A 13,393-nucleotide genomic window follows, 5' to 3' on the forward strand; every position below is an offset into this window, starting at 1 on the left:
GAATAACAGTGATACTCCAATGAAGGAAAAAAGAAAAACCTTGTACATTGATGTTAGATTGCTTCTTTTCTTCCTGTTGCTTTTGAGACTTCTTTGCATAATCTTTCTATATATTTCTTATTTGAAATGTGTGACTTTCAAATATTTTCCCTTTTAGCTTGTATTTTCTATTTGGGCTTCCCTGATAGCTCATTTGGTAAAGAATCTGCCTGCAATGCAGGAGACCTCATTTGATTCCTGGGTTGGGAAGATTCGCGGGAGAAGGGATAGGCAACCCACTCCAATATTCTTGGGCTTCCCTTGTGACTCAGCTGGTACAGAATCTTCCTGAAATGAGGGAGACCTGGGTTCGATCCCTGGGTTGGGAAGATCCTCTGGAGAAGGGCAAGGTTACCCACTCCAGTATTCTGGCCTGGAGAATTCCATGGACTGTAGAGTCCACGGGGTCATAAAGAGTCAGACACAACTGAGAGACTTTCACTTTCATTTTATATTTGTGAAGACAATTAGGACAACTGACTCCTCCTTTAGAGACCTTTCAAAAACATTTTGCTGACTTTATCTTAATGATAAAATTTTAGATGTAGGAGTTTATTAGGACTGTATGAATATTCAAAACAAAAATAGATTGAAAACAGATCAGTGCAGATACAGGTATTATTAACAATGTCTCTTGAAATCATTTTTATCTTTGGGCTACTATTTCAAGTAATGATGAAGGGGTCATACTTGTCATGAACCAAGTTATAAGAAAAGTTCAAGGCCTGCAGGTTTAACAATGCTTTTACGTGTCAGAATTATACAACAACAAAATTGATTATAAAATGAAATATTATTTAAAATGTAAGGGATTTGTCTAACAACTGCTTTCAGATCATCAAATTCCTAGCTGTGGAATATCATAATTATGAAAGCCACACTTACAGAAGCATGCAATTCTTTTCTGTGAAATATCAAGAGATCATTCCAGGGCCTTTCTTACTATTCTTCCCATTGACATTGTGGATATATTAAATTCTTGCAAAATGCTTATGAAATGTGTCTATATTCACAGCTATCTACATCCACAGAAGTTCAGAAATCGGATGAAGTTGGGTTGAACGCATGCACAGAAAAGAAACGCACACTTCCCTTGGAACATCCAAAATGTCAGTCATAACACACACATTAAAAGTATTAAAAACTGATATTATTCAGCTGCTAAAAAGAATGAAGTGATGTAATTTGAAGCAACATGGATGGACTTAGAGATTGTCATACTGAGTGAAGTCAGACGTAGAGAAATATCGCATGATATCATTTACATGCAGAAATTTAAAAAGAAAAGATGTGACAAACACACTGCTATACTTAAAATGGATGTTGAATGAAGACCCACCTACTGCACAGGGAGTGCTGCTCAATATTATGTAACAATGTAAAAGGGGAGAGAGTTTGAAACAGAAAAGGTACATGTATATGTATAATTGAATCACTTGCTTTACACATGACATTTGGTGAATTTAGGGAACAGCACTATTTCCATGACGTTGTGATTCCTGCTTTCCTAAATTTCAGAAACAAAACTGCTATCATCATCTTTATCATCACTATTATAATCCTCATCCTAGATTACATTACAGACTATATATAAAAGTATATAAACATACTAAACATTTAATTAGAAGGTATATATGCATATAGACACTATGAATAAAATGCATAAATAACTAAACCTCATACTGCCTACACATTAAAGGAAGCAAATAGACTGAGACATGAACTATAACTAGCTTCACCAAGGGAGCTAACGTTGCCTTAACACATGTGGACAATTATAACTAAAACAACAAAACGGCATACTGTCCAAAGCACTGCCAACAGACGTAATCTCTAAATGAATTGCTGAGTGTGTTTGTGTGTGTGTGTGTGTGTGTGCGCGCACGCACGCACGCATGCTCAGTCGTTCAGTCGTATTTGACTCTTTGGGACCACCTGGACTGTAGCCCACCAGGCTCCTCTGTTCATGGAATTTCACAGGCAAGTAGACCGTTTCCTGTTCCAGGGGATCTTCCTGACCCAGGGATCGAACTAGTGTCTCTTGATCTCCTGCATTGGCAGGCGGATTCTTTACCACCATGCCATCTGAATGGAATTGGGAGGATATCTGTTAATGATTCTATTGACAGATGTTCATTTTCCTTGTGAATATCAGTTCAAAGGTTTAAAAATTATATCACTTATAGAAGTTTAAAACTATGGAGGATTAGGCAAGGCACACTAATGTAAACTCAATTGTGGAAACTTTGTGCCATTCTGAAAAGAACTAACATTTTCTTTACATTAAAAATGCATATATTTTATTTTTAAAATATGAATTAGCATTGGGGTAGCTTGGAAGGCAGTGATGAAATAATTCAAAGCAGATTATTTTGGGGTCAAAATTGCTACATAGAATATAGAAATATGTACAAAGTAAAAGTGTTGAGACAAACAGGGAGATTCTTCTATAACATGCAGTTAGGAAAAGTACTCAGTACACGAAAGATTTTCTTTTGCTATGATGATTGAAGTAATTCCTTATGAGGGTACAGTGGGCTAAATAAACATACTCCTAGTGTTTATTGATTCTTTGAAGTTTCTAGACTTTGCCAGGAGTCTGACATAGGGCAGGGTAATATGCATTTGTTCATTCACTTGTTCAATTCCTCCTTCAAATGGTCATTACTTAACTGCTACTGGTCAGTTTCCATGCAATTGAACCAAAAAATGCCAACAATAGAAGTGGAAAAATAGAAGCTGTGATTTAGGTAAGGAATCTTGCGAGTTTTAAGATATATTTAAGCCAAAAGTCTTAAGAGCTTGAATTCTATTTTGTGTTTTCATAAAATACGTCATGAACATTGTTCGTTATTCACAATACAAGATTATTTAGGTATGAAATATTGGAGACAATTTGACTAATTATCCCACCAGGCACCTGTGTCTGTGGGGATTCTCCAGGCAAGAATACTGGAGTGGGTAGCCATTCTCCCCTCCAGGGGATCTTCCCAACCCAGAGATCAAACCCAGGTTTCCCGCATTGCAGGCAGATTCTTTACCAGCTGAGCCACCAGGGAAGCCCAATAAATATTTAAGCACAGTCAACTGTGGGTTATTTTAAAGTATCTAAAAGTATCTTATAAGCTAGAAATAGTTAAGTTTTTAAGGGGAAATATAGCTATTTAAAATCTTTCTCTGATAACTGTGTGACAAACAGCTAAAACATTTATAAATATACTCATCACGCTATATTTATGTTTTCAGTCACACAGTGGAGTCCAGTTCTTTGTGACCCCATGGACTGCAGCAAGCCAGGCCTCCCTGTCCATCACCAACTCCCAGAGTCTGCTCAAACTCATGTCCATTGAGACGGTTATGCCATCCAATCATCCTGTCTTCTGTCATCCCATCTGTTCCTACCTTCAATCTATACTTTAAGTAACAACTTTCTAAATGCTGCAATTACATCCTTGTTCTGAAGGCTGTCTATCATGGGATTGAACGTCGGAGTCACTACGGTATAGAACAGAGAGAGGAGTCTGTCAGTTCCTGCAGAATGTCTGGATTTGGGCCTTAAGTAGGTAATGGTAGCAGATCCAAAGAATAAAAGCACAACCAACAGGTGAGAAGAATACGTGGAGAAGGCTTTGGCTCTTCTGGCTGTTGGCAACCTCAAAATAGTGCAGACGATTTTACTGTAAGAGGCAAGTATTAACATAAAAGGCACTGCAGCAACCAGCAGAACTGCTACACAGACTGAGAGCGCATGTGCAAGTGTCTCCGCAGGCCAGCTTCAGAATGGGGGGAATGTCACAGAAGAAGTGGTTAATCTCGTTCAAATGACAGAAATGCAGAGAGAAGATCCGGCATGTTTGCCCTGTCTGCACTGGGATTCCACTGACCCAGGAGCCCACAGCCAGTTGGAAGCACACCTTTGGGGTCATGACCAGGGGACAGTGCAGAGGGCCACAGATGGCCACGCAGCGGTCATAGGCCATCACCGCCAGGAGGAAGCACTCAGTGGCTCGGAGGATAAGGAAGAAGCACATTTGGGCAGCAGAGTCCAGCACAGAAATGCTTCTGTCCTGAGTCCAAAGGTTCACCAGAATCCTAGGGAGAATGACAGACATGGAACAGATTTCCAAGGAGGAAAAGTTTGCCAAGAAGAAACACATGGGTTTCTGCAGAGTTGGGTCAAGCCTAGTTAGTATTATTATGAGACTATTTCCAGTTAAGATAATGATGTAAATGATGGAGAACACCCCAAATAATAGCCCTTGAAGGTTTGGAAGGTCAGAAAACCCCAGGAGAACAAGTTGTATCACTGTGGATACGTTGTCTTCTGCTTCCCTCTCTTCATATCTCATCTGTGGGAATGATCCAATCAGAAATACCATTATTTCACTTTTTGACTTTTGTTTCCTTATGTATAAACAAGATGCTATGTCCTTTTATTTTCCCAGTTCCCTATAAAAACAAAACCTATTACTGATAAGACCTGTGGAAGTGTAGTGAAATATATTTTTCATTAATATTAAATATATTTTTAAGAAAATAAATCTCTTCAGTCTCTTTTATCTATCATTTGTTATCATATATTTTTTATATCAAAGGTCATGTGTTTATAATGTAAGTATGTGTCTTCAATTAAACAATAAAAAATGTAAAATATGAATTTGTATTCAGTTCTATCAGTCATTATCCTATTCTGGCTGCTCTGTTTTGCTCCTCATCTCTCAATTCTGTTTTTAATCATTATCAATGTGAAAGTAATTTGGTTGCACAATTAAACTATTTGTAAGCCATCTGAAAGAGATGGGAATACCAAACCACCTGACCTGCCTCTTGAGAAACCTATATGCAGGTCAGGAAGCAACAGTTAGAACTGGACAGGAAGCAACAGTTAGAACTGGACATGGAACAGTTAGACTGGTTCCAAATAGGAAAAGGAGTACGTCAAGGCTGTATATTGTCACCCTGCTTATTTAACTTCTATGCAGAGCATCATGAGAAAGGCTGGGCTGGAAGAAACACAAGCTGGAATCAAGATTGCTGGGAGAAACATCAATAACCTCAGATATACCACCCTTATGGCAGAAAGTGAAGAGGAACTCAAAAGCCTCTTGATGAAAGTGAAAGTGGAGAGTGAAAAAGTTGGCTTAAAGCTCAACATTCAGAAAACGAAGATCATGGCATCTGGTCCCATCACTTCATGGGAAATAGATGGGGAAACAGTGGAAACAGTGTCAGACTTTATTTTGGGGGGCTCCAAAATCACTGCAGATGGTGATTGCAGCCGTGAAATTAAAAGATGCTTACTCCATGGAAGGAAAGTTATGATCAACCTGGATAGCATATTGAAAAACAGAGATATTACTTTGCCAACAAAGGTCCGTCTAGTCAAAGCTACGGTTTTTCCAGTGGTCATGTATGGATGTGAGAGTTGGACTGTGAAGAAAGCTGAGCACCGAAGAAGTGATGCTTTTGAACCGTGGTGTTGGAAAAGACTCTTGAGAGTCCCTTGGACTGCAAGGCGGTCCAACCAGTCTATCCTAAAGGAGATCAGTCCTGGGTGTTCATTGGAAGGACTGATGCTAAAGCTGAAACTCCAATACTTTAGCCACCTCATGCAAAGATTTGACTCATTGGAAAAGACCCTGATGCTGGGAGGGATTGGGGGAAGGAGAAGAAGGGGACGTACAGAGGATGAGATGGCTGAATGGCATCACCGACTCGATGGACATGAGTTTGAGTGAACCCTGGGAGTTGGTGATGGACAGGGAGGCCCGGCGTGCTGCTATTCATGGGGTCACAAAAAGTCGGACATGACTGAGCGACTGAACTGAACTGAAGCCATCTAAGAAATTTTTAGGGGTAACTACAGTTAATCTTTTAAATTTCTTTATTTTTTAATTGAATTATAATAGCTTTACAGAATTTTGTTGGTTTCTGCCAAACATTGACATGTAGTTAATTTTGAAATTGATAGTTTACCTGCTGCTCTTTACTTTGGAAATTTGCATATTTAGGCCATTTTATCTGAAAACAAAATTTACATGTTGACCAATAAGTATTATGGGATGATAAATATTATGTAATAATGTTTAAAATGATGCATTTCAATGTAGGGTCTATAAATACAGCAGTCATAATTTATATTCAGATTTTTCAGTCAGAAGAAAAGGAACTAAACTCATCTTCCTTTCCAGGAACTCTAGAGGGATGTTCGTCTGTCACTTCTGTTCAAGCAAGTAATTCTAACAAGAATGTTCACCCCTCAGGGTGAACATCAGGGTCTTTTCCAATGAGTTGTATCTTTGCATCAGATGGCCAAAGTATTGGAGCTTCAGCTCCAGCATCAGTCCTTCCAATGAATATTCAGAGTTAATTCCTCTAGAATTGACTAGTTTGACATCCTTGCTGTCCCAGGAACTCTCAAGAGTCTGTGTTAGAAATTATATTCTTTCTACTCACTCTTTCACAGTAGCAAATTACTTCATCATTTTCAGTATGTTGTGTGTAACTTGCATACTATGTGTTAATTAATTTGAAAGCCAGTAAATCCCTACAAAGGAAACACAACTATATCCATATTCTAAAATAAGTGAGGACAGTGGTCAAGTTTCAGCTACAAAAATGTAGAGATACACGAGGCAAAAACAATAGTCCAAACAAGACTTGAGAATCCTGAGGAATACTGTAACTTAGAAAAGGAAAGTTAAGTAGAAATTTCTTTTACCATCTACACTATTCCAGACTATATACATACTAAGGAACTGAAGGTATTTGAACCTTGCCTCATTATTATATGTCACTTCAGTCATATTTTCCCAAAGAAAATGCTATTTTAAGAAATATAAAAATGCTATAACTGTGTGGTTAAAAATGATCAGAAACAAGTGGCTGATAGGTGATGTTACTAAGAAATGGTTTCATCTGTATAAGTCTAGACAACCATGAATATTTTTTTACTACCTCATCCTGACACTTTAACCATGTTTTTTTTTTATTCACCTGTTTAATTCAATGTAGATAATAGTACTGGAACACTGATTAAAGTTGTCTTGTGGAATGAATCGCACTTTTTGTTTCAACTAGCTTGTATCATCCACCTACATTTAATGAGCTAACCATTGCTTTCAGAAACTGTCATCTGCTTTATTCTTTTTATCATATCTGCTCTTTATGTAAGGTCTTCTCACAATTCTTATTGTTCCACTCTCTCAATTATTCCTACTGTTCAAGCAGAGTAATGCATTTGAAATGCATACAGAAATAAAATATTGCCAGAAAAAGAAAGAACAACAGAACTTGATAGCAAGACTGTAGTGAAATCTTGTTTTGCCTCAATTTTTATTTGTCAAATGGAACCACATTTTATGACTGTTAAGTGGAATTATCAGTGTAAAGCCATTATTTGCAAAGTAAGAAATATTATAATTTTTCAAATTCTATCAAATTGGACTTATCTTCAAAACTCTAAGTGTTAGTTGTTCAGTCATGTCTGACTATTTTGCCATCCCATGGACTGTAACCTGCCAGGCTCCTCTGTCCAAGGGTTTTCCAGGCAAGAATACTGGAGTGGGCTGCCATTTGCATTCACAGGGATCTTCCTGACCCAGGGATTAAACCCGGGTCTCCTGCACTGCAGGCAGACTCTGTGCCATCTGAGTCACTAGGAACCACACTTCTGAACTCTATCTCACCAAAAATTTCCCTCAAATTATGCCACACATGTTCTGGGTTCTGTGACTTCTAGAAACTATTGGGTCCTTCTATTATACTATTCAGAAAGAAAAACAAATAGCTAATTCAGCTATATGTAGCAACTTTCTTTTACTCAAATTATTCATTTTTTTTAATATTTCCACTAAAATAATGATTTCGTTTGCTGTGGGGGTTATGATATTAAGTGTAGGTGGTATGTCATAATTCATTTATTACAATTGACAGCAAGTTTATAAAATCAAATTGAAGACAGGAAATAAAATCTAAAATTGATGAATAAAGTACAGAAACCTTTCTTTTAAGGAGAATTCTCCAAAGACAAAAAGAAAACATGCCAATATATTTTTAATACTTTCAAATTCATTTACCATAGAACTTAATTTTAACAATCAAACGATTCCCTTGGTGTTAGTAGGATGCAAACTCATTATAATAAAGTCCATTCTCTTATCTTACTCCTTAGTAATATATAATTAAAATTTTAAGAGCTTGAATACATACAAACTGTTTGAAAGAGGTATAACACATAGTAATCAATTAATAAATACTCACAGTTAAGATGATAATGATGATGATGAAGATGTCAGTAATCTAGTACATTGGACCATTGTGTTACAAAATACTTTGTAATTTCTCATTTGATAATATAATGATGAGAATCAGAAAAGTAAAAAGCTGTGTGAATCAGGGTTTGAAGTCAGACAACAACAATTACATGCAACAATTTCTTTCTTAAATTTTCCAAAGTAAGTGTTGTCTTTCTGATGCTAATTATCTACAGATATATATAAAAATAATTTGCAATTGGAAAAAAATGGTTCATGCTTACCTGTTTAAATTGATATCAAATGTAATGCTTACCTTTACAGATAGAGTGAAAAGACAGAGAGAAAATGAGAGTTTTTCCCCTTATAGTTAGATAATTCAGATTTATTTAAAACAGAGGTTAATTGGCATCTAATATATGTTCTATTGTTTTAACATGTAGAGTTCTTTAAATAGGAAATATTTACTCTTGGGATCAGCTCCTTCCCCAGGTTACCTCCTAATTGAACTAAACTATTTTCCCTGCCACTCAAGGACTTTATTACAACAACCAAAATCATATCTGCTCATACCATTCCTCAAAATTCTCTACCTATCTTATGGTATTTTGTGATCATTAAGAAATATACACAATGTAAAATCAGAAGTTTATGATTACATATTACTTGTGATATGAAATAAAGATGTTCTTAAAAGGGATGCAATTATACAATGTTTCAAATTGAAGATAACTTTTCTGAAGTAGGAAAAAATTCAGAAGTAGGAAATCCAGGGATGTTGGGGGCGGTTATGCCATCTTCAGCATGAATCTCATCTACACAATCACAGAGTAGCCAGGTCTGCCTCTTAACTTCCCAGACTACAGAAAGGGAGCTGGTGATCAGGGGAATGAATCACTAATTCCTTTTTTGATGTACAAGCTGGAAACAGCATGCAGAGTTTCCAGGAATAGTCCCTCATCTCAACTTTAGTTTCAAGATCACTCCAAGTAGGAAGAGAGGATGGAAATATTTCTAGCTGTCCTGCCATGTGACTGGCTAAGACTCCTTATTTCTATCATTAACTGCCCTCACTTGGAACAACCTGAAATTCTAAGTAGTTACTGTATAGACTTCCCAGTAAAGGGTGTTCTCAGATTAGTTGTGAGGATTCTCAGCAGTGGTTACAATGTAACAGAACAATTTTTCTCTATCACCCCTTACACACACACACACACAAACATACACACAAACACACTCACAAAATACAATGGAAGAGAATATTAAACTTAACTATAGGAAGCAGGAATACATTTACACGTGTATAAAGATTAAAAGAAATTAGAAAAAACCATATTTTAGAAAATCATGCCAATGCATGGAACGCTATCACTCTTCAATGGTTATATATTTATATAACATAACAATATTTAGTGATTACTTTGTGATTTATTTTATTATAATTCTAGCCATTAAAATACATAAAAACATAAATTAAAAACATAAAATACATAAAAACATAAAATACATAAAAACATAAATACATAAAAACATAACATTAGCCATTTCATAATGGCTAATGGTGATGAGCATCTTTTATGTGATTATTTGATTTCTGTTTATTTGCTTTAGCAAAATATTTATTTCAGAATTTCATACATTTGTTAGTTGTTGCTTAGTTTCCCTGGTGGTTCAGACAGTAAAGAATCTGCCTGCAATGCAGGAGACCCAGGTCCAATGCCTGGGTCAGGAAGATCCCCTGGAGAAGGGAACTCTACCCACTCCATTACTCCTGCCTGAAGAATTCTATGGACAGAGGAGCCTCTTGGGCTACAGTCCCTGTGGTCATAGAGTTGGACATGACTGAGTGACTAACACTTTTTCATACTTTCATATTTATTAATTGCATTATTTCTATTTTTACTGTTGAAGATGCACTAGGTTTTTAGAAAAGAATCATTAAATGGGATTCACTAAGCTTAATGGATAAAAATTAAGCAATAATTTATGACAGTCAAGGCAACCTGTCAAATATTCAACTCCTTTTTCACACTAGCGAAAAAAGAGAAAGTCATCCAACATGAATAGAAAAATGGTTTCAGCAGAATTACCATTTGAGTGGTATCCTCTTAGAATGGGTCTTATAGCTGGATGCAAACTCACCATAATGTCAAAATAGACAAATTTATATATAATATACATTTTATATAATAAGTGTTGTAACATTCTTATGCATGATGATCTGTAGTATTTATAGAATTGTTATGTATACATATAATAAGGATGGTAATTATGCAGTGACTTATTCCCCATTTTAGTCTGAAAAGTCATTTTTTTTCCTTATTTAAGAGTGAGTCTTCCTTGACAATCTTATTTAGCATGATCCTCTTTCAAAGAGAGGGAGAGTAAGGTGTCTAAATAGAAATTTGAATACATTTACTATAATTTCAGTTTTTATTACTGAAATTCACTATACCCATTGAAGGGAGTAATATATTAAGACAGTTGGCAGATAGAAAGTTTTAGGACTTGTAGTTCATGCCTCAGCAGCTAAAGAATCCATCTGTAATGCAGGAGAAACAGGTTTCATCCCTAGGTCAGGAAGATCTCCTTGAGGAGCAAAATGGCAACCCACTCTAGTATTCCTGCCTGAAAAATCCAGAGGAGCCTGGCAGGCTACAGTCCAAAGGGTTGCAAAGAGTTGGACATGACTGAGAGACTAAGCACACACAGCAAAGGCCACATGCAATTTTGCAGCTTAAAGATGCAAATGTACTGTCATTCATAGTGTTTATATGAAAAAATACCAGGAATCTTCACTTTTGCTACCTTGATATAGCATTGGGCTATCATGTTAACAACATTGAAATACATCAATTTATTAAAAAATACTTTTATAAGAAAAAAAATAAATAAATAAAACTTTTACATATCTTCTAAGGACACATATTTCTATATGTCATAAATTTTTATTTAAATGGGCTTTTGTAAATTATAATTGTTACTACCTTCTTATGGGTAATTTAGCTTAGTTTTCCCAAGTATTTTCTTAAGAGGGGCATTATGCCAGGAGATCCAACCAGTCCATTCTAAAGGAGATCAGTCCTGGGTGTTCATTGGAAGGACTGATGCTAAAGCTGAAACTCCAGTACTTTGGCCACCTCATGTGAAGAGTTGACTCATTGGAAAAGACTCTGATGCTGGGAGGGATTGGGGGCAAGAGGAGAAGGGGACGACAGAGGATGAGATGGCTGGATGGCATCGTGGACTCAATGGACGTGAGTCTGAGTCAACTCCGGGAGTTGGTGATGGACAGGGAGGCCTGGCGTGCTGCAATTCATGGGGTCACAAAGAGTCGGACACGACTGAGTGACTGAACTGAACTGAACTGATGCCAAAACTATTACTGCTGCTAAAGAAACAATGTGTCAATGTCCCTTGTGAAAAAGCATTCTTCAACATATAACAACATTCAACCAAAATGAACCCAGACAGGAATATGCATGTTTTCTGTCTCATTAAACATACATTTTTGATGGTATATATTTTGAAGCCATTGTTTTAACGTAACAGAGAATCTAATCTCACTAAATGACTCATAAAGTCATATACTGGGTAGCCCAATCAGGTGGCCAGAGGTGAAGAAACGCTGCTACCCAGAAAGCAGGTATAATTTAAAAATCTGTAAAAACAAGATACAAGAAATAATGTTTGGTCTTTACTTCAAGAGATTAATGGAGCCCCAGATGGCAATCTTTGGCTAATTTTTCAAAAAAGTATAGATAAAGTCCAGTGTTTTTATGAACCATATCATAAATTTATTTCCTGTCAATTTAAAATATATTACCTGGTAATGGGTAGAAAACAAAAAAAACAAATATCAAGAAATAATTTCTAGGGGCTGCCTCATGTCAATTAAAAGTTTGGGAAGACAAGGTTTAGAGAAATAAAAGGAATAAATATAAACATCGCAAGGAATTTTGTAACGGTACAATCCTGCCCTTGTTAATAAACACTGAGTTCACAATGATATACATGTTTACTGAATTTCATTTGAATATTACTGAAGGTTTAGCTCTGACTTAGAACTCAGTGCATGAAAGCCTTTCTTTTGGTATTCTGATTGGAGTAATCCCACATGAGGGTAAAGTGGGTTAAATAACTATGCTCCCAATGTTTAGTGGTTCTCTGAAATCTCTAGATTTTTTGACACCAGTCTGAGGTAAGCCATAGCAGTGTTTATTTCTCCATTCATCCATTCAATCCCTCTGTCACACATTATTTAAGTGCTACTGAGCAGTTACTGTGCCATAGAATCAAGGAAAGCCAACAAGTACAGGTGTGGATAAGCAAGCAATTATGTAGGTAAATAATCTTGCATATCTGCAGTATATTTGAGCCAAAAATCTTAGAAGACTGAATTCTGTTGTTGTTGTTGTTCAGTGGCTAAGTCATGTCTGACTCTTTGTGATCCATGGATTGCAGCATGCCTGGCTTCCCTGTCCTTCACTATCTCCCAGAGTTTGCTCAAACACATGTCCATTGAGTCAGCGATGACATCCAACCATCTCATCCTCTGAAACGATACACATAACACTTTTATTCATAAAACAGGATTATTTTTAGGCAGAGTATTGAAGATAGATTAATTTGCCTGTTATATATATATAAGCACAATAAATTTTGGTTTATTATTTAAAAGTATCTAAAATGCACTATAAGCTAGAAGTAACTTCTTTTTTTTTAATGTTTTTTTTATTTTATTTTATTTTTAAACTTTACATAATTGTATTAGTTTTGCCAAATATCAAAATGAATCCACCACAGGTATACATGTGTTCCCCATCCTGAACCCTCCTCCCTCCTCCCTCCCCATACCATCCCTCTGGGTCGTCCCAGTGCACTAGCCCCAAGCGTCCAGTATCGTGCATCAAACCTGGACTGGCATCTCGTTTCATACATGATATTTTACGTGTTTCAATGCCATTCTCCCAAATCTTCCCACCCTCTCCCTCTCCCATAGAGTCCATAAGACTGTTCTATACATCAGTGTCTCTTCTGCTGTCTTGTACACAGGGTTATTGTTACCATCTTTCTAAATTCCATATATATGCGTTAGT

The sequence above is a fragment of the Bos javanicus genome, chromosome 27, assembly GCF_032452875.1.
Source record: "Bos javanicus breed banteng chromosome 27, ARS-OSU_banteng_1.0, whole genome shotgun sequence".
Lineage (NCBI taxonomy): Eukaryota > Metazoa > Chordata > Mammalia > Artiodactyla > Bovidae > Bos > Bos javanicus.